General features: G+C 39.5%; 1 long non-coding RNA gene across 1 annotated transcript in view; it reads left to right on the forward strand.

Moving 5' to 3' along the window:
• Positions 1-536: 536 nt before the first annotated feature.
• Positions 537-20,974, forward strand: part of LOC144286733 (uncharacterized) — a 35,070-nt gene continuing 14,632 nt past the window's right edge. Inside the window, exon 1 of the long non-coding RNA XR_013354680.1 lies at positions 537-627. This is a non-coding gene — a long non-coding RNA (uncharacterized LOC144286733). The remainder of the gene's footprint in view (positions 628-20,974) is intronic.

Raw genomic sequence — 20,974 nt, forward strand, 5'->3', positions numbered from 1 at the left:
CAAATGTCTTCCCTGTGATTTCAGACTAATGATGCTTCTTTAAAGTCCTTTCAAGGAACACACTCAGACATTAACAGGTGTGATCTATGGTGTACGTACCATGTGTCAGGTACCGCACAAAATACTCTCTATATGCTACCTCTAAGCCTCATAATAATACACTGGGGCAGGTATTTTGATCCCAGTTTTTATAGATAAGATTTCAAAGGCCTGAAGGGGATAAACTTCACTATGGCTGCATTGCTAGCAAAGAGCTGACACAAGATTTGGACCCAAAACTTCCTGGTACAAATGTCATCTTCTTACCACAATACCAACATTCACCAGGCTGTTCCCTAAATAATACTAGTGTCCAGCGAGATAATAAAGAGAGTTCCATGGAAAAAGACCTTATTGTCAACTATGTTTGCAAAACACTACACAGGAAAGAAACCTATTTAACTTAACTCTTAGTTATATATATATATTCTTTGTAAATATTCATGTGTACCATTTATTTATTTCTATTTTAATTTTTTAATTGTTTAATTTCTTTGAGAGAGAGAGCGTGCAAGATGGGGAGGGGGAGAGGAAGAGAGAATCCACACTGGGCATGGAGTCTGACACAGGGCTCGATCTCACAACCTCGTAAGTCTTAGTTTGTCAATCCTATTTGGCCGCTACACGTATATTTTCCACTGTCGGACGTTTGGCACATCACGCTAGATACCGAGGCCAGAGATAATGACTGAGGGAACTCGAGAGCCATTCAGTGATCTAGGTTTTTCCTATTCAGTACAACGTACACAACTATTGCCCACTAGGAGCACTTCAGACAGTTCAGGGAACCCTGCGTAACAGAGCATACAAAGACCAGAAGTCCATATTTTCCTCCAAGTCTCAAGTATAAACAGAAAGTGATTTATTGCAAACTTCATAAGGTATAAACCCCGTTACACGGACCCCTTCTGAACCCCTGCGAGGGCCCTAACAATAGTTTCTGTAATCAGGGGCTTTTTGTAACATTTGCAGAGAAAAGATATTATACCTGCAATTGCTTGAGACCTCGTCTCTTTCCTCTTCAGCTTGCCCTGTGCCATGTTTTGCCCCGCTGAGTAATACTGGAATAGGGGTAGACTTTTTGGGTATTCAGTTAACTAGATGAGTTCAGAATGCCTTGATTCTGAATTGGAGACAACTTTGCCTGTCAGGGACACTCTGCAATGTCTGGAGACATTTTTGGGTATCAAAACTGGGATGGGGAGTGGTGGGAATGTTGCTGGCACAGAGAGGCCCAGGGGGCTGCCAAACACCTGGAATTTACAGAATGACCCTGCCTCCCACCAATAAAGATTGATTGGGCCCAAAATGTCAATAGTGTCAACATTGAGAAATCCTGGGTCAGCGGAATAAATTTCTGTGGTTGGTTTGCAATTACATTCATATATAGTTAAGTTATTCCTGGTTGTCCTTTCATGAATATTCTGGGCTGACTCACCAAGGGTCATGCTAGGGAGCGAGAAGACCAGAGACGACTCTACGGTAATTGGCACGAGAGGATATCAGTGATGGAAGAGAAAAAAGAATTTGGAATGTATGGAGCCAGAAGCTAGTCTGGGATAATTTTTTTCAAATATTGAACATTTAAAAGTTAAAAGTAGACCCCTGTTCAAAATGGAAGTCCTTTTCTGGGAGGAATAGACTCACCAATGCAACATGTACAATTATAAATGCAGCATACATTTTTTTCTTTTTGATGAGAATTATGCACGATGGAATTTATAGAACTCCTCAGATGGAAGGGCACATGCCTAACGCAGTACTATCAACATTGTATATGTCTGTTTTTAAAGTCACCTATTTTTAATGCAGAACAACATAGGAGCATCTTGGCATGACATTGCCAACCATGACTTAAAAGGTGGAAATACAGTCTTCCAAATTAACATTAATTTAAAACTCATGGGATCCACCAGACTAGAAGACAGATTAGGTTATCTTTTCATTCCATTTATAGAAAATAGAGGAATTGGGGCTCAGCGGTTGAGCATCTGCCTTTGGCCCAGGGCGTGACCCTGGGTCCTGGGATCGAATCCCACATCAGGCTCCCCACATGGAGCCTGCTTCTCCCTCTGCCTGTGTCTCTGCCTCTCTCTGTGTCTCTCATGAATAAATAAAACCTTAAAAAAATAAAATACAGGAATTGCTATATAAAGAGGTGCTGGGAATGGGGTGAGTTAAAATTAGACAGTAATTAATAAAAACGTGGTTTCCTTGAATTTTTTTTAAGTTTATTTTACTTGTCAGCTTTTAAAAATATACAATTTGTCATGATTTGTTTCATCAATATTCACTGGAATCTAATTTTTAATTTTAATTTATTTTCTTAAAAAAATTATTCACAAAGTTGTGTTAAACTTCAGACCCTGCAAAGCCTAGATATTCTCCTATATACGCACTTTATTTTGATATAAAATCCTGAATTGGTATTTCTTTGAATTCTTTAAAGACAGTGTTTGCTTCCTACTCATGGCTCATTGCATAAAGCCCCACTGAGAAGTCCATTTTTTCCCTCTTCTGCTCTGTCTTACTAGGACTGAAATATTCTCTTCCATTTCCTTTACTTAATGGAAAATGAAGATGCAAGAAAAAAAATCCCATTTCCTCTGTGAAACCTGCTGCCCTAGAGTCACAAACATAATTTATGGATTCTAGCCATGCTTGCATTCCTTGCCATGCCAATAAAGTTTATTGAAATTGGAATTGGAATTAAAAAGCTTAAACCAAAAGAACCATTCCAGAGGTCAGAAAAATATATATGTGTAGGCTATATCCAAATAAGAATGTTGCTCTTCCTTCAGCCAGACTGTAATGCAAGTCAGCAAAAGCTATCCTGTTTTATTTTTTAATCCAAACTAATCATGTTAACATTGAGGAAAATTTTCATTTTTATTTAATATTTTATGATCTAATACTTGTCATACCATATTAGAATGGAGATCCGAGAAAAAAAAAAAGATTTTTTTTTTTTTTTTTTTTTTTTTTTGCCTTATGGCTCGGAGTTCTAGGGCTTTAAGATTTATAGGGAACGTGACAAAAAATATCTGTGGTGAGGCTAAAATTACTAGTCAGGGTGAACATTATAAAAATGTAAGTAAAAATGAATTTAAAAGTGATATGAGTACATTGAATTGGTTGAAACGTAAAATCCCACAGAGAAGTATTTGTGGATTGCTGCAGGAAATCTACATTAAAGTACATTATTTCATGCAGAGAGAATCTTACTGAAATTATAAAGTACTCCTATGGCAAAAAGGAAAGAACAACCCACAGCTTTATAGCAGCAGTCGGGGTAACAGCACACATCTCAAAATAAATCTCTCACACTTGCAGAGGAATAACTTCTGCTAATCAAATGTCTCAAAACATCTGGGCACTACTTGAAGTTCTTGCACATTCTGGCCGAAGAGACAGAAATGTAGGTTGCAACAGGCCATAATAGTATTTCAGAGATGCTGTTTTTGGAAACATTTCTAATTTCATTCATTCTTAAAATGCCCGAGTCTGAGGGGAAGACGCAAAGCTGATGGACACAAAAAGCCCAATATTGTGGATTAGGGAATCTGGGAAGCTAAAATTAATTCATTGGCTGGATCTGTGGGAATAATAGGGCACATCAAGCATGTGAGTTCCTGATGCAGCTTCTTATACTCTACTTGGTGTAGCTCTGGAGAGATCGGGTAGGCTTGGTGCCAGAAACTTCTGGGAGCAGAATGTGTATGCTCTGATGCGGTAGCAGGATAATTTGGTCGAGAATTCTATCAAGCTCCCTGCATTAAGAAGAAAATCTATGTGGCTCTGTGGACTTAATCTTTTGCACAATCAGGAAAAAAGGAAGTAGTCCAATACAAAGAAAGGCTAGCGACCGAGAGCCCGAGAACTGTCCGTCACTGTGACCTGGGTGTGTTTCTTCACCTCATCTGTCACATAGTAGTACAGAGTGATTTTGTTGTTTTTGTTTTTGTTTTTTTGTTTTTTTTTTAATTTTTATTTATTTACAATAGTCACAGAGAGAGAGAGAGAGAGGCAGAGGCACAGGCAGAGGGAGAAGCAGGCTCCATGCTGGGAGCCTGATGTGGGATTCGATCCCGGGTCTCCAGGATCGTGCCCTGGGCCAAAGGCAGGCGCCAAACCGCTGCGCCACCCAGGGATCCCTTGTTGTTTTTGTTTTAATAGTTACATCTTCTCGGGGCGCCTGGGTGGCTCAGTCGGTTAGGCGTTGGCCTTCAGCTCAGGTCATGATCCCACAATGGGCTCTCTGTTCAGCGGAGAGTCTGCTTCTCCCTCTCCCTCTCCCTGCCACTCTGCCTACTTGTGCTCTCTCTCTCCCTCTCTGGCAAATAAATACATACATTTTTAAATAAAAAGTAGTTATATGCTTCTCTTCCTTTATTTAAAAAGTTTTTTTTCTTAAGATTTTATCTTTAAGTAATCTCTCACCCAACATGGGGTGTGAACTCGCAACCTCAAGATCAAGAGCCACATGTTCTTATCACTGAGCTGGCCAGATACTCCTCCTCTTCCCTTATTTAACCTCAGCTTCCTTTAGGGGATTATGTTTAAGAGTCATTTCTACTATATTTTGAAATAATCATTTTGTTTATATAGGTAAACATTTTGAAATTCAAGGGAGAACATGTCAACAAAATGAAGAAAAAGACTTACGTATCGATGACTCACAGCATAACACCAGAATTCATACTTGTGAAGGTGTGGGAAGAGGGATGTGATTTTTTTTTTCCTTTCATATAATATTCTTTGTTTTTTTTAATTGAAGTTCGATTTGCCAACATATAGTATAACATTCAGTGTTCATCCCCTCAAGTGCCCCCCTCAGTGCCCATCACCCAGGTACCCCAACCCGCCCACCTACCCTTCCACCACCCTTCATTTGTTTCTCAGAATTAGGAGTCTCTCATCATTTGTCTCCCTCTCTAATTTTCCCCACTCAGTGCCCCTCCTTTCCCCTATAATCCCTTTCACTGTCTTATATTCCCATTAGGAGTAAGACCATATGATGCTTGTCCTTCTCGACTGACTTACTTCACTCAGCATCATACCCTCCAGTTCCATCCACGTCAAAATAAATGGTGGATATTTGTCGTTTCTAATGTCTGAGGAATATTCCATTGTATACATAGACCACATCTTCTCTATCCATCATCTGTCAGTGGACACCGAGGCTCCTTCCACAGTGTGGCTGTTGTGGACATTGCTGCTATGAACATCGGGGTGCAGATGTCCCGGCATTTCACTGCATCTGTATCTTTGGGGTAAATCCCCAGCAGTGCAATTGCTGGGTCATAGGGCAGGTCTATTTTTAACTCTTTGAGGAACCTCCACACCGTTTTCTAGAGTGGCACATTCCCACCAACAGTGCAGGAGGGTTCCCCTTTCTCCACATCCTCTCTAACATTTGTGGTTTCCTGACTTGTTAATTTTCCCCATTCTCACTGGTGTGAGGTGGGATCTCATTGTGGTTTTGATCTATATTTCCCTGATGGCAAGTGATGCAGAGCATTTTCTCAGGTGCTTGTTGGCCACGTCTATGTCTTCCTCTGTGAGATTTCTGTTCATGTCTTTTGCCCATTTCATGATTGGATTGTTTGTTTCTTTGCTGTTGAGTTTAATAGTTTCTTTATAGATCTTGGATACTACCCCTTTATCTGATATGTCATTTTCTTTTTTTTTTAATATTTTCTTTATTTATTCATGAGAGACACAGAGAGAGGCAGGCTCCATGCGGGGCCTGATGTGGGACTTGATCCCAGGACCCCGGGACCACGCCCCGAGCCAAAGGCATATGCTCAATCGCTGAACCACCCAGGCATCCTAGATAATGTAATTTTCAAATACCTTCTCCCATTCTGTAGGTTGTCTTTTAGTCTTGTTGACTGTTTCCTTTGCTGTGCAGAAGCTATTTATCTTGATGAAGTCCCAATAGTTCATTTTTGCTTTTGTTTCTCTTGCCTTCATGGATGTATCTTGCAAGAAGTTGCTGTGGCCGAGTTCAAAATGGGTGTTGCCCATGTTCTCCTCTAGGATTTTGATGGATTCTTGTCTCACATTTAGATCTTTCAACCATTTTGGGTTTATCTTTGTGTCTGGTGTAAGACAATGGTCCAGTTTCATTCTTCTGCACGTGGCTGTCCAATTTTCCCAGCACCATGTATTGAAGACACTGTCCTTTTCCAGTAGACAGTCTTTCCTGCTTGGTTGAATATTAGTTGACCATAGAGTTGAGGATCCACTTCTGGGTTCTCTATTCTGTTCCATTGACCTATGTATCTGTTTTTGTGCCAGTACCACGGTGTCTTGATGAGCACAGCTCTGTAGTACAACCTGAATCCGGCATTGTGATGCCCCCGGCTCTGGTTTTCTTTTTCAATACTCCCCTGGCTATTCAGGGTCTTTTCTGATTCCACACAAATCTTAAGATGATTTGTTCCAACTCTCTGAAGAAAGTCTATGCTATTTTGAAAGGGATTGCACTGAATGTGTCAATGGCCCTGGGTAGCATTGACATTTTCACAGTATTAATTCCAATCCACGAGCATGGAATGTTTTTCCATCTCTTTGTGTCTTCCTCAATTTCTTTCAGAAGTGTCCTGTAGTTTTTAGGGTATAGATCCTTTACCTCTTTGGTTAGGTTTATTCCTAGGTATCTTCTGCTTTTGGGTGCAATTGTAAATGGGAATGACTCCCTAATTTCTCTTTCTTCAGTCTCATTGTTAGTGTAGAGAAATGCCACTGATTTCTGGGCATTGATTTTGCATCCCACCACTCTGCCAAATTGCTGCATGAGCTCTAGCAATCTTGGGGTGGAGTCTTTTGGGTTTTCTATGTACAGTGTCATGTCATCTGCAAAGAGGGAGAGTTTGACTTCTTCTTTGCCAATTTGAATGCCTTTTATTTCTTTCTGCTGTCTGATTGCTGAGGCTAGGACTTCCAGTACTACGTTGAATAGTAGTAGTGAGAGTGGACATCCCTGTCATGTTCCTGATCTTAGGGGAAAGGCTCCCAGTGCTTCCCCATTGAGAATTACATTTGCTGTGGGCTTTTCGTAGATGGCTTTTAAGATGCTGGGGAATGTTCCCTCTATCCCTACGCCCTGAAGAGTTTTGAACAGGAATAGATGCTGTATTTTGTGAAATGCTTTCTCTGCATCTATTGGGAGGATCATATAGTTCTTGTTTTTTCTCTTATTGATGTGATCTATCATGTTGATTGCTTTATGAGTGTGAACCAGCCTTGCATCCCGGGGATAAATCCCACTTGGTCATGGTGAATAATCTTCTTAATGTACTGTTGGATCCTATTGGCTAGTAGCTTGTTGAGAATTTTTGCATCTGTGTTCATCAGGGATATTGGTCTATAATTCTCCTTTTGGTGGGGACTTTGTCTGGTTTTGGAATCAGGGTGATGCGGGCCTCACAGAACGAGTTTGGAAGTATTCCATCCCTTTCCATCCTTTGGAACAGCTTTAGTAAAATAGGTATTATTTCTTCTTTAAGCATTTGATCGAATTCCCCTGAGAAGCCATCTGGCCCTGGACTTTTGTGTCTTGGGAGGTTTTTGATGACTGCTTCAATTTCCTCCGTAGCTATTGGCCTGTTCAGGTTTTCTATTTCTTCCTGCTCCAGAAATATACCCATTTCTTCTAGATTGCTTAATTTGTTGGCATACGGCTGCTCATAATACATTTTTAAAATCGTTTGTATTTCCTTAGTATTGGTTATGATCTTTCCTTTTTCATTCATGATTTTATTAATTTGAGTCTTTTGTCTTTTAAATAAAGCTGGCTAATGGCTTATATATCTTATTAATTCTTTCAAAGAACCAACTCCAGGTTTTGTTGATCTGTTCCACAGTTCTTCTGGTCTCTATTTCATTGAGTTCTGCTCAAATCCTTATTAATTCTCTTCTTCTGTCTGATGTAGGTTTTACTTTCTGTTCTTTTTTTTAAATTTTTTTATTTATTTATGATTGTCACAGAGAGAGAGAGAGAGAGAGAGAGAGAGAGAGGCAGAGACATAGGCAGAGGGAGAAGCAGGCTCCATGCACCGGGAGCCCGATGTGGGATTTGATCCCGGGTCTCCAGGATCGCGCCCTGGGCCAAAGGCAGGTGCTAAACCACTGCGCCACCCAGGGATCACTTACTTTCTATTCTTAATCCAATTCCTTTAGGTGCAAGGTTAGCTTGTTTATTTGTTTTTTTTTTTTTTTTTCAAATTTTTGATGGATGCTTGTATTGTGATGTATTTCCCTCTTAGGACTGCTTTTGCTGTATCCCAAAGATTTTGAATGGTTGTATCTTCATTCTCAGTAGTCTCCATGAATGTTTTTAATTCCTCTCTAATTTCCTGGTTGACCCTTTCATCTTTTAGCAGGATGGTCTTTAACCTCGTGTTTGAGTTTCTTCCAAATTTCTTCTTGTGATTTAGTTCTGGTTTGAAAGCACTATGGTCTGAAAATATGCAGGGTACTATCCCAATCTTTTGGTATTGGTTAAGACATGATTTGTGACCAAGTATATGTGGTCTATTCTGGAGAAAGTTCCACGTGCACTTGAGAAGAATGTGTATTCAGTTGTGTTTGGATGTAAAGTTCTGTAAATATCTGTGAAATCCATCTGGTCCAGTGTATCATTTAAAGCTCTTGTTTCTTTGGTGATGTTGTGCTTAGAAAATCTGTCATTTGCAGAAAGTGCCATGTTGAAGTCTCCCAGTATAAGTGTATTATCTAAGTATCTCTTTACTTTGGTTATTAATTGATATACTTGGCAGCTCCCACATTAGGGGCATAAATATTCATGATTGTTAGGTCCTCTTGTTGGATAGACCCTTTAAGTATGATATAGTGTCCCTCTTCATCTCTTACTACAGTCTTTGGGATAAACTTTAGTTTATCTGATATAAGGATTGCCACCCCTGCTTTCTTTTGAGGACGATCTGAATGGTAAATGGTTCTCCAATCTTTCATTTTCAGGCTGTAGGTGTCCTTAGGTCTAAAATGAGTCTCTTGTAGACAGCAAATAGATGGATCTTGCTTTTTTATTCAGTCTGAAACCCTGCATCTTTTGATGGGGTCATTAAGCCCACTCACGTTCAGAGTTAATATTGAAAGATATGAATTTAATGTCATCGTAATACCTATTCACTCCCTGTCTTTGTGGATTATTTCTTTGGACTTCCTCTTTCTTTTACAGGGTCCCCCTTAATATTTCTTGCAGAGCTGGCTTGGAGGTCACATATTCTTTCAGTTTCTGCCTATCTTGGAAGCTCTTTATCTCTCCTATTCTGAATGAGAGCCTTGCTGGATAGAGTATTATTGGCTGCATGTTCTTCTCATTTAGGACCCTGAATATATCCTGCCAGCCTTTTCTGGCCTGCCAGGTCTCTGTGGACGGGTCTGCTGTTAATCTGATATTTCTCCCCATATAAGTTAGGGATCTCTTGTCTCTCGCTGCTTTAAGGAATTTCTCTTTATCTTTGGAATTTGCAAGTTTCACTATTAAATGTCGAGGTTTTGAATGGTTTTATTGATTGGGGGGGATCCCCTCTATGTCCTTTATGTGAATGCCTAGTTCTCTCCCCAGTTAGGGAAGTTCTCAGCTATGATTTGTTCAAATATACTTCATGGCCCTCTCTTCCCCTCAGCATCTTCTGGAACCTCACTTATAGGATTCTTCTTTCTCAGGCTGTCATTTATTTCCCTTAGCCTTTCCTCATGGTCTCCTAATTGTTTTTTCTCTTTTTGCCTCAGCTTCCTTCCTTACCATCAACTTGTCTTCTATGTTGCTCACTCTTGCTTTCACCTCATTAACCCTCATCGTTAGGACCTCCAGTTTGGATTGCATCTCATTTAATTGATTTTTAATTTTGGCTTGATTACATCCAAATTCTGCAGTAACAAAGTCTCTAGAGCACATTATGCTCTTTTCCGGAGCCACCAGTAGCTTTATATTTGTGCTTCTGAATTGACTTTCAGACATTGAATTGTAATCCAAATTCTGTAACTCTGTGGCAGAGAGTACTGTTTCGGATTCTTTCTTTTGTGGTGAGTTCTTCCTTCTAGTCATTTTTTTCAGTGGAGAGTGGCTGTATGAGCAGGCTGAGTCAAAAATATCAACCACGACCTAAGTAAATTCCACCCTAGATGATTCTGATGAGGTCAGAGACCAGAAAATGAAAAAGAAGATCAGAACAAAATAAAACAAAAGCACCACTAAAGTGAGAAACAAATTTTAATAGTAAAAATAAAAGGACAAAAACCCCAAAGAAGAAAAAGGAAAAAGAAGAACAGAAAAAAAAATGTAAAGAGGAAAAAAAAAAAAGGAAGAAAAAAGTGGGGGGATCCTGGAGGATGATGGTAGTGAAGAAGTGGTAGTTGAGAGAGAGTGCCGTCTACTTGAGGGGTCTAGAGGGTGATCCTCTTGGTTCTGAGTGCATTAAGTGCCGTATATTAGATGCTCAGTTCCAAATTTATATAAACCAGCAATACTTGTAGGAAGCGCCAACATTGACCACCAAAACATAAAGGAGATTAAAGAGGGGGGCAGAATGGAAATGCAGGGAGAATATAATCTCACAGAGTGAACCAGCATGCTGTTCCACTTGGTTCTGGGTGCTGCTGGTCATGTTTTAGAAGGTACTAACTTCCGTCATTGTTGAACAGGATGAGGCAGAGAAAACAAAAAACAAAACAAAAACCCATACCTCGTACAGCTCCCCAAATTAAATTGAATATGTTGAAGGGAATCCAGAAGTGGAAACTACATCTAGGACCTGTAATCGTAGAAATATGAAAGTCAGAAAGGAAAAAAAAAAACTTAAAAATGAAGAGCTTGTAAAATATTGTAGTTAAGGTGGGGAAAAGAGAAAATATATTGGAAATTTTTAGTCTGATATAAAAAAAGAGTTGTCATGGAAAAAGGAAAAAAAAATTAAAAAGGGAGGGGAACCCTCTGGTTCTATATATTGTGAATCCCTCGGCCTCCCCTGGAGCTTCCAGCGCTGCTGGGTCCAGAACTCGCTCTTCCCCAGTCCTTGCAGCTGGTCTCTGGGGGAGGGGCTGCTGTGCTGACGCTCAGATGTGTGTGCACCTGGGGAGATGCCCCCCACTGGATGCCGGCTCAGGTGAGCTGTTGACCCCTTGAGGCCCCTGTCCCCTGGCGGCCCCCAGGCACGTGGTGGAACACGAAGGAGGACAACACTGCGGCCACTGGGTCTCCAGCCCTGGGGTCAGCTCCCTCGGTAGCCACCCGCAGCTCCCAGTCCACACTGGCCTGGATGTTGGGGGGGGGGGCGCTGACCTGCACAGCTCGGGGCACTGGGGGCAGGACAGTCCTGGCCGTCCTGTCCTCTCCCCGCCTCTCCCCTCCCCCCAGCAGGAGGGTCCTCCTCGTCGTGTGCCCTCCCCCTGCCCCTTCCCCCCCACAGGAGCATCCTCCCCGACCTGTGCCCTCCCCCTCCTCCCTTCCCCCTCCCCCCCCGCAGGATTGTCCTCCCGGTCCTGTGCCCTCCCCACTGCCCCCCGCAGGAGTGTCCTTCCCATCCTGTGCCCTTCCTCCTCCCCTTCCCGTCCCCCCCAGGAGCATCCTCCCCGTTTTGTGCCCTCCCCCCTTCCCTCTGCCCCCTTCCCCCTTCCCCCCCGCAGGAGCGTCCTCCCCGTCCTGTGCCATTCCCCCTCCCCCCTCCCCTCTCCCCCTCCAGGAGCGTCCTCCCCGACCTGTGCTCTCCCCTCCCCCCCAGGAGCATCCTCCCCGTCCTGTGCCCTCCCCCCTAAACCCCTGCAGGAGCGTCCTCCCCGTCCTGTGCCCTCCCCTCTCCCCCCCCAGGAGCGCCCTCCCCGACTCGTGCCCTCTGCCTTCCCCCCTCTCCTCCCTCCCCAGGAGCCTCCTCTGCGTCCTGTGCCCTCCCCGCCTCTGCCCCTCCCGGGGGGACCGCAGGATCACGGGCTGTGCCCCCGGTGCCCGGGGTCCGGGCCTGCACCCCTGGAATCGCTCCCGGGGCTCAACCCCCTTAGCCCGGAGCCCCCGCCCGACCCACCCGCTGTCCCCGAGGCCCGAGGGCTGTGCCCCATAAGGAGATGAGCACCTGGCGGGCCTCCCCCACGGGGTCTGTTCTATTTATTTATCCTCTCATGCCTTCCTGCCGCGCTGGAAGCAAAACCCCTCCTCGCTGGCCTTGGGCCGTGCTCCGCCTCCCGCAGGTCGGGCTGGCAGGTGTCCGCCATGTGCGCGCAGGTGCCGCAGGTGCACAGGTGCGCAGGTGTGCAGGTGCGCAGGTGTGGCGGGCTCCAGGCCCTGCTCTCCCACCGTCCTGCCGCGCTGCCCAGACGTGACAGTTTAATAGTATTTCACCTTTTTAAGAGCTCAGACTTAAGTAAATACTCAGAATTTCTTTTCAGTTTGTCAAATAAATCCAACCTGAGCTGAATGAAAATGAAACTTTCTGAGAAACACTATTACATAAGCGAACCATGACGAAATTAAGTAAGGGCATCTTTAGGCGGGAAGGTCCAATGGACAATTCCTACCATAACGCATGAAATAAAAAAATAAAAAAAAACACGCATGAAATGTCTACCACATTACTCACCAGAAGGAAATCCACATAGGTTTTTCCCTCCTTCTTTCTTTCCTTCCTTTCATTCATTCATTCATTGATTCATTCAGAAGTTTCAGATGAAACCCAAGTCCCTTGGACCTCAGGCTTCAATGCACGTTAAACCCTAAAAGATCTCACTATGCTGACCTATAAGGTTGTTCTACGTAGACCCTGATGAGAGTATTGTGGTGAGGTTCCAATGTAATAGGCATTTAACTTACTCTCTTAGAAGAAGTACATATGAAAGCATGTTTTAGGTGTCCTACCTTAAATATCATCTATTACAATTTTTAGAGTACTGCCCAACGCACTGCTGTATTCATAATTCTTGAGTTTTCTTCTCTAAAGATTACATTAGTTTCATGATTCACAGCCACGCTTTTCAAAAACTACGCGGCCATTCTGTTAAAACTCCAGAAACAGGAAGTCGAAGTACAATAGTTGAAACCTAACAGCCATCTATCCATATTATCAACACTTGGAGAGTTGGTGGGGATCTGTTCAAATGCATGCATATATTTTCCCATACTGAAGCCCGTCGTCTCCAGTACTGCGTCACCATTTCCTTCTTTTCAACATATTGAAATTTCAAAATTGAATCCATAATGTCTTCCCTGCACATTGGAAATCTAAAGTAGTGTGAATACCAAGGGTGTTTTGAGACTCAAATGAAGGCAAAACCTGATTAAACATGAGGTTATTGATTATCTCTGTTGGACACATTTATGGATATTAACACATTTCACTCCAAAAATAGCTGTGTCTTTCATTACAGTGCTTCCCCAGACCCTGCTATGGAAGTATGTAACATATGGTATGCGTACCTCATCACTGTTCTGGAATCCTAAAAGTTCTTGACTTTGATATGCACCTTGCTCCACGGATTTCAGGAAAGACATAGTAGACCTGGACTTCCTCCAGGATTACTTTTGTTGTATTGGTTTTCAACTTTTCTTCCTTATTTCTATTTATTTATTTATTTTATTTATTATTATTATTTTTTAGATTATTTATTTATTTATTCATGAGAGGGGGGTGCAGAGACACAGGCAGAGGCAGAAGCAGGCCCCATGCAGGGAGCCCGACATGGGACTCGATCCCGGGTCTCCAGGATCACGTCCTGGGCCGAAGGTAGGCACTAAACCACTGAGCCACCCAGGGATCCCACCTTATTTCTTTTTTTTTTTTTTTAAAGATTTCATTTATTTATTTATTCATGATAATCACAGAGAGAGAGAGAGAGAGAGAGGCAGCGACACAGGCAGAGGGAGAAGCAGGCTCCATGCAGGGAGCCCAACGTGGGATTCGATCCGGGTCTCCAGGATCGCGCCCTGGGCCAAAGGCAGGCGCCAAACTGCTGCGCCACCCAGGGATCCCCCACCTTATTTCTATTTTTAAAAATCCAATAAACCTGGATTATATGAAAGGTCAGTTATGTTTAGAAATTGATCAAGGGCTAATAAGTCAGGGCCTCCTCTGTGAGCTATTAAAAGCAGAATTAGAGTGATTTTTATGAGAGAGCAGGGAAGAACACTAGATGTCAAACAGGATTACGCATTTGAAAACAAACAAACAAAAGGATATGATTTCTTATTACGGAGGAAAATAAAATATTAAATTCTAGGTAATCTTATTTAAATGAAACTACATAAACCTTAGTTTCATTTTTTCCAACTCATCTCAAAAAGCAGATGCCTGGCACGGTACACTGCCACCAGTCCTCTAAGTTTCTACCATAATCCAGCTGTTTGCAAAGTTTTTGATAGATGGCTCTCAGTGTTCCGGCACCGTGCTCTGTGAATCATGTAATTGTTTACTGTACTGGTCCATTTAACTCCCATTTACCACCATATCTCATACAAACCCACAATATTTATATTTCCTTTCTTTGGCGGATAAAAGAAAACATTTTGTATTTTGTATATATGGGATTTCAGAAGTCAAGTTATTAAATGCAAAAGAGATAATGGGGGGGTCTATGTTAGATCCTTTCCTTCTTTCTTCCCTCCTCTCTCCTCCCTCCCCTAATTCTTTCCTCCCTCTCTCTCATTTGCTCTTTCCTTCAGATGAATATTATTTTTAAGAGACTCTTATGCATGTGGAGCTCTTCTCTGGTAATACATGCTTTTTTTTCTCAGGTGGAAGTTAATCACGTAAGTATTGCCCTGTTGAAAACAATTGTAATGAGCTTTTATCTTCAATTATAATAATGCTATTAGCATTTGATCAAGTGATAATATGATTATATCAATTAAACAAACATAGATCCTCTGTTAATGACATTTGGCCTGGATAGAAAAATGCAAATTGGATAGTGAACTTCTCTAACTTGGTAAAATTTCCAAATCATCTCAGATAGATGGAAATATACATAAACTGCATATATTTAAAGTACACAATCTGACGAATTTTGACGTATGTATACACTTTGAAAATACCAACACAATCAAGATAATGAACAATTCCATCACCCCTAGGAGTTTCTTTGTCACTCCTTCCTCCCCCTCCTTTTGGCCTTCTCTCCGCTCTTGTCCTCAGACAGCCACTGATCCACTTCCTGTCACTAGAGATTCATTTGTGTTTTCTATGATTTTACAAAAACGGAATCATGCAATGTGCACCCCCTTTATTGACTGACATTTCACCTATTATAATTATTTTGAAATCCATTCACGCTTTTATGTGGATTAATAGTTTATTCCTTTTAACATTGAGTAGCATCACATTGCATGGATGTGCCACGATTTCTTTATCAATTTACTTGTTCACAAATCAAATTGGCTATATTGCAGTTTTTGATTTTACAACTAAAACTGCTGTGAACGTATTTGTGTAAGTCTTTGTAAAGATCTAAGCTTTCTTTCTTTTTCTTCTTTTTTTTTTCGTAAATATCTAGAAGTAGAATAGATGGATCATATGGTAGGTGTATATTTAACTTTTCAAGAAATTGCCACATTGCTTTTCAAAGCAGTTGTACCATTTTACATTTCCTTAGGTAGCTTAGGAGAATTTTAGTTATTTTGTGTCTTCATCAACATTTGGTATGGTCTTCCTTTCAGTCTGGGATAGTCAAGTAAGTGTGCAGTGGTATGCAGCTATGGTTTTAGTTTGCATTTTTCTACTGACTATGATGTCAAGAATCTTTTCATGGGACTATTTTCCATCCATATATCTTATTTAGTGAAGTGTTTTCTCAAAATTTATATCCAACCTTTAAAAATAGACCATATTTTTCAGAACAGCGTTAGATTTACAGAAAAACAGAGAAAATGTGAATTTCTTCATACCCTGCACAGCTTTTTGTAAGATTTTTCATTAGTATGGTACCTTTGTTACAATGGATGAATATTGCTTCATTATTATTAACTAAACCTTGGACTCTGTTTAGATTTCCTTATGTTTTAATACATGTCCTCTATTTGTTCTAGGATCCCATCTAGAATATCAAATGATGTTTATTTGTCATGTCTTCTTAAGCTCCTCTTGTCTGTAGCAGTTCTCTGACTTTCCTTGTTTTCAATGGACAAGAGCATTTTATAGAATGCTCCTCTCATTGAATTTGCATGGTATTTTTCTCATGGTTAGACTAGGTTATAGTTTCTTGGGAGGAAACGCAAAGATAAAGTACCATTTTTATCATATCATATCAACAACACGTACTATAAACTTTATCACTATTGATGTTAACCTTGATCACCTGACAAAGGTAGTGTTTGACAGATTTCTTCACTGTAGGGTTACTCTTTCTATACTGTGCTCTTTGCAAAGACAGTACTACATGCAGCCTACTCTTAATAAGTGGGAAGTTATACTCCCTCTCCTTGAAAGTGAAGTATTTATATTTATCATTTGAAATTCTTCTGCACAGGCAACTTGTCTCTTTTCTTTTTTCATTTATTTATTTGTATTAACATGGAACGACTCACGAAAATTTATTTTACACTCTGAGTTATTAATCAATATTTCTTTTTTGTTGTTGTGATTGCTCTAGATGTTCTAGCTTTGGCCTTTGGGAGCTCTTTCAGTTTGTTTTTGCATCCCTTTGACATGCTTCCATGTTCTAAGCATCTCTTTACTTTCTGGTGATACCTAAAAAATGCTCCAGCTTAATTTTCCTTATAAAATTTTTTTAAAAGACTATTTATTTATTTGAGAGAGAGCACACAAGTTGGTGGGGAGGCAAGAAGGAGAGGTCAGAAGCAGGCCCCCCGCTGAGCAAGGAGCCCAACAAAGGGCTCAATCCCAGGATGCCAGGATCACCGTGAGCTGAAGGCAGATGCTTAACTGACTTAGCCACCCAGCCGCCCCTCCTTATAACCATTTTCAAATTAGTTGAAACACAATCGTCTATATATATATGTTTCAATCTTTATACAATGTTTTCTTCTTTGGGTCTGTATTTCCCTTTTTTTTTTAAATTTTTATTTATTTATGATAGTCACAGAGAGAGAGAGAGAGAGAGAGAGAGAGGCAGAGACTCAGGCAGAGGGAGAAGCAGGCTCCATGCACCGGGAGCCTGATGTGGGATTCGATCCCAGGTCTCCAGGATCGCGCCCTGGGCCAAAGGCAGGCGCCAAACCGCTGCACCACCAAGGGATCCCATGTATTTCCCTTTTTTTTTAAAGATTTTATTTATTTGTTTTGAGAGAAGAGAGAGTGAAAGCATGAGCAAAGGGGAGAGACTGAGGATGAGGGAGAAGCAGTTTCCCCACTGAGCAGGGATCCAGATGTGGGACTTGAACCCAGGACCCTGAGATCATGGCCTGAGCCAAAGGCAGAGGCTTAGCTGACTGAGCCACCCAGATGCCCCTCTATATTTCTATTTTTCCATCATTAGCAAACTGTCTTGATTACTGTACCTCTATGCTGCCTGGAGAAAATGTGATATAATTCTTCTAGTTTTATTCCTCTTTCTCAAAAGTTGTTTTGACTATTCTAGTTTCCTTAAATATGCAGATAAATTTTAGAATAAGTTTCTTAATTTCTACAAAACAAAGGTAACTAGAATTTTTAATTGGAACTGCATTGACTCTATACCTAGAGCTGGGGAACCGACATCTTAACAATATTGAACTTCTGATCTATAAACCTAATAGATCTCTCCATTCGTTTAGATCTTTTATTTCTCTTAGCATTGTTTTGACGTTTTTAGTGTCCATGTCTCACACAACCTCTGTCAAATGTATTCTTAATTATTTTATATATTCTATGCAATTGTAAAAGTTATTTTAAATATTCAATTTCTGATGATACATTACCAGCATATAGACACACAATTGATTTTATATCTTGATCTTGTATACTTCAAATTGCTTAATTAATTTATTGATTCTAGTGGCTGTTTTGTAAATTCTAAAAGATCTTCTTCCTATGACCATGTCATCTGAAAATGAAGAGAACTGTATTTTTCCTTTCCACTCTGAATTCCTTTTATTTTATTTTGTCTTATTACGACCTAAAACTTCATGTCTATATTAAATACAAGTGGCGAGGTGGTCATCCCGGTCCTGTTCCTAATCTTAAGGAGAAAAAAAATTGTCTTTCTCCACTTAATATAATGTTACCTATTCAGTATCTTAACCAGAAAGCATTCAACATTTTACTTAAAGTAGTTGTAGGTTAATTATACATTGTGGCCTTTATCAGGTCGAAGATTTCCCTTCTATTCCTGGTAAGTTGAGAGTTTTTACTGGTAATGAATGTTGGACTTTGCCAAATGATTTTTTTCTGAATGTATTGAGATGTTCACAGAGTTTTTCTTTTTTAGTCTGTCAATATGGTGAATTGCATGATTGACTTACACGTTTTTTTAATTTAAAATTTTGCAAAAAATTTAAGAATTATTTCATCTATGTCCATCATAAATATTTGTCTCGTTTTGGTATTAGCATAATAGTGCTAGTATCATAGAATGACATAGGAAGTATTTCTTCCCCTTTAATTATCTGAAATAGTTTGTGGAGTATTGGTATTATGTCTTCAATAAATGTTTGATAGAATTCGCCAATGAAGCTATCTAGGACTAAAATTTTCTTGCTGAGAAAGTTGTTAACTACAAAATCAATTTTTAAGGTACATATAGAGTTATCCAAGGAGGTAAGTGAAATCTGAATAGGACAAACACAAAGAAAACCAAGTGTACAAAGTCATATCAGTGTCAAAATTCTGAAAAATAAAGACAAAACCTCTTGAAAGCAGAAAGAGAAATAATTTTTCACAGTGGTTTTCTCATCAAAACCACAAAGACCATAAGAATGTGGCACAATATTTTTCAAGTGGCTAAGGAGAAGGACTATTAACTCACAGGTCTACATCCAGTGGATATATCCTTCAAGAATATAGTAGAAATCAAGAAATTTCAGGGACACCTGGCTGGCTCAGTCAGTAGAGCATGTGACTATTGATCTCAGGGTTGTGAGTTTGAGCCCCTCGTTGGGAATAGGACCAAAGAAAGAAAGAAAGAAAAGAAATATTCAAATGAAGAAAAACTGAGAGAATTTGTTGTCCATAAATCAAACTTCAAATAGTGGCTAAAGAAACTTTTCTAACAGGAAGAAAATGATTAAAAAAATGAATGCTGAAATATTAGGAAGAAAGAAAAGACAATGGAAGGGTAACAATATGTTTAATTATAATAATTTTTTCTTCATTTCTTGAGTTTTTGAATTGGGTCTGATAATTCAAGTAATAACTATAAAAATTTATGTAGAGGAAATATTCTAAATTTATATAGAGAATATATTTAAGATAATTATCTTACAAAAGTGTAAAGGACTATAAGAGATCTAAAGTTTCTACACTGCCATTTATCTAGTGATATATCAACACCAGTAGGCTGTGATGTTATGTATATATAAGGTGATAACTAGCACAACCAGCAAGAAAAACGTACAAAGAGATATACTTAAAAGCACTATAGATAAATCAAAATAGAGTTCTAAAAAATGTCTATGTAACTTACAGGAAAATGGGAAAAAACAGAAATAAAAAAGAAAGAGAACAAAGAGAGAACAGAAAATAAAATGTCACACTTAAACTGTAACTCATTAATGATTGCCCTAAATGTAAATTATTTTTTTTCTTTTTTTTCCTAAATGTAAATTATATGTTTATATAATTGCATATATATATGCAATTAAGAGACAAATATTGGCAGAGAAGATAAAAATACATGGCCTAATTATATGCAGTTGATCTTTGAGCAACACAGGTTTGAACTGTGGATCCATTTTTTACTGTACAGTATTATAAATGTATTCTCTCTTTCTTATTATTTTCTTAATAACATTTTCTTTCCTCTAGTTTGCTTTATTTTAAGAATACAGTACACAATACCTAAAACATAAAAAAATATGTGTCAACCAACTGTTTATCTTATTAATAGGACTTTCAGTCAACAGTAGGCACAGTAGTTAAGTTTCAGGGGAGTCAAAAGTTATACACAGATTTTCAACTGTATAGGAGTACCCTATATAAGTACCCTGTATAAGTACCCTGTATAAGTACCCAAATCAACTGTATAGGAGTACCATATATAAGTACCCTGTATAAGTACCCAAATCTCTATATTGTTTGAGGGTCAACTGTATTGTCCACATGAAACTCACTTAAAGTATAACAACATAGGCTTTATAGAAAAAAAGATAGAAAAAGCTTCACTATACAAACCTTAATCAAAAGAAAGTAGTAGGAGCACCTTGCTCATAATTGAAATAATATAAAGTATGTTTTCTAATGACAATGGAATCACAAGCAGAAATCAAAAACAAAATGGTAACAGAAAAGTTTTGAACATTGGAAATTAAATAACATACTTCCAAATAATTCATGAACCAGAATCTCAAGGAAAATAAATACATTGAACTGAATGAAAATTAAAAAACAAAATCAAAATGTTTGGGACATAGATAAAGCAATGCTGAAAGAGAAATTTAATGCACTAAATGCTTATTAGAAAAGAGGAAAAGTCTCAAATTGATCACCTAAACTCCCACCATGGGGTGCCTGTCTGGCTCAGTCAGAGGAGAAAGCAACTCTTGGTCTTGGAGTAATGAGATTGAGCCTCATGTTGGGTGTAGATATTACTTAAAAAAAAATAATAATAATAATAAAACTCCTCAAGGACCTAGAAAAATAAGAAAAATAAACCCAAAGCAAGCAAAAGGAAAGAAATAAGAAGAAACAAATAATAGTAATGTAAAGAGCAGAAATAAGTGAAATTGAAAACACAAAAACAATAGAAGAACTAAAGTAAGAGGAAATAGTTCTTTAAAAGATCAATACATTTCACAACTCTAGCAAGACTAACAAAAAAAAGGTACAAA

This window comes from Canis aureus, chromosome 1 (assembly GCF_053574225.1).
Source record: "Canis aureus isolate CA01 chromosome 1, VMU_Caureus_v.1.0, whole genome shotgun sequence".
In the NCBI taxonomy this organism is placed as follows: domain Eukaryota; kingdom Metazoa; phylum Chordata; class Mammalia; order Carnivora; family Canidae; genus Canis; species Canis aureus.